A 1,859-nucleotide genomic window follows, 5' to 3' on the forward strand; every position below is an offset into this window, starting at 1 on the left:
CAAATACATCAATACCTACAATAAACAATGGAGCAAAGACAGTGCCATGTGCTCACCAAACCATTGCATCTTCCTGACCACACAACTAAAGTATTAAGAGTTTCTGGTCCAAAGCCATATGAACAGATATGCCTTCCCTGGGATCTCTCTCCTACCTGCAAAGCTGGAAGTGAAGGTCTTTGCAATAGTCGGGTTGCAAAATGGAGCTAGCCTGGGTTCATGAGTCACTTTTTGGAGGAGAGCTACAGAATGTCCAACCTTGAACTGCACATGGGTAAAAAATAAATCTGTGTTTTGGTAAACCACTGAGGCTTCAGTGTTTTTTGCAGAAACAAGTTTGCTCGCTTTGACTAATAAATACATGGACTGAACCACCAGTTGGAAGACAGAGATTGTCAGATTGAATCAAAAACAAAATCTATCTGTATGACATTTACAAGGGCTACATCTAAAGTACACAGAAAGAGTAAAAATAAAAGCAAACAAATACCCAAAGACAGTTGTGAAGCTTATAAACATCAGACAAGAAAGACTTAAGACAGAAAGACTGTCAGGACATCACTGGACACGGTGGCTCATGCTTATAATCCCAGCTGCTGGGGAGACTGAGGCAGGAGGATCGCTTAAGGCCAGGAGTCTGAGCCCAGCCAGGGAGCCTGGGCACATAGTGAGACTGTCTCTTGGTAAAAAAAGAAAAGAAAGGAAAGAAAGGAAGAAAAGGAAGAGAGGAAGAAAGAAAGAAAGATTGTCAGAACAAATTGGAAAAAAGTTCAGTTCATGGACTATAATAATTCCAAAGAGTGAGCACCTAATAACCTAAATGTGTAGAGGGCAAAAATTGATTTAAAAAATAGAAACAAATTGAAAAACCTACAGTCATAGTAAAGGTTTAAATACATCACTCTTAGTTATTTATAGGTCAGTCCTAAAATAAGGAAAGATATAATAGATTAGAATGACAAAATCAACATGCTGGGTCTAATAAACATGTATGTGTATAAAATTCTGCATCCAATTCATTAGAGCACACGTGAAACATTTACAAAAATTGATCAGACCCCAAGTCATAAATAAGGTAAAATAAACTTCAAAGAAGATGCATCATACTGACAAGGTTCTTGTATTAGCATGCAATTAAGTTTTAGGTTAATAACAAAAAAAATACATTTTTACAATCTCCATATATTTTGAAATAAAACACACCCAACACCCAATTGTTACCAAACAAAGAAGCAACATTATCATGAGTTTTGAATAACTTACCCATCTATCGCCCCATTGTCCCATGACTCCAGCTCCCAGCCCACTGGAGAAGAGATCAAGGTGGTGAGGGATCTAAACCAGGGCAGGATCTAAGCAGTGAGGAGATCATTCATGCACAGATACCTGCTGAGCATCCACTATGCACTAGGCATTATTCTAGATACTGGGGAATGGAAACAAAAAGAACTAAGATTAGGGCTCCCATAAACTGTGCCACCCAAATCCATTACGAGCTGTAATTTGTTAATTTGAAATCTGTTCCACTCAGTGTAGGAATCCTGTATTCCTTAAGGAAAGAGCATCAGAGCAGTTTTACCAGAAGGCAGGCCACAGGCTGCCCAGGAATCACCTAGGGAGCACGCAGGAAACACAGGTTCCCTGGCCCTACCTTGGAAAAGCCAATTTAGCTCATTAGGTCAAGATGGAACCCAGGAATGAATATTTTTTTATTAATTTTCAATACTTTGTATTTATTACACTAAATACACTTCTTTTGTATAAAACAGTCAATAGACTCAAGTAGACTCTCTAATATCTTATTGACATAAAATATACCAGGTTTCAATGCCCAGCTGCAAAAATAAATACAACACAGT

General features: G+C 38.2%; 1 protein-coding gene and 1 pseudogene across 2 annotated transcripts in view; one reads left to right on the plus strand and one right to left on the minus strand.

Annotated features, from left to right (window-relative positions):
• The window catches only part of LOC105824389 (HLA class II histocompatibility antigen, DO alpha chain), a 12,707-nt gene that overhangs the window by 3,447 nt on the left and 7,401 nt on the right, over positions 1 to 1,859 (plus strand). The gene's annotated exons all lie outside the window — the stretch shown is intronic.
• LOC105824373 overlaps positions 1,565 to 1,859 on the minus strand; it is a 1,066-nt pseudogene continuing 771 nt past the window's right edge. The window contains exon 2 of the transcript XR_001138200.1: positions 1,565 to 1,612. The product of XR_001138200.1 is annotated as a proteasome subunit beta type-3 pseudogene (transcript). The remainder of the gene's footprint in view (positions 1,613 to 1,859) is intronic.

This window comes from Propithecus coquereli, unplaced genomic scaffold, assembly GCF_000956105.1.
Source record: "Propithecus coquereli isolate 6110/MARCELLA unplaced genomic scaffold, Pcoq_1.0 Scaffold734, whole genome shotgun sequence".
Classification (NCBI taxonomy): Eukaryota; Metazoa; Chordata; class Mammalia; order Primates; family Indriidae; genus Propithecus; species Propithecus coquereli.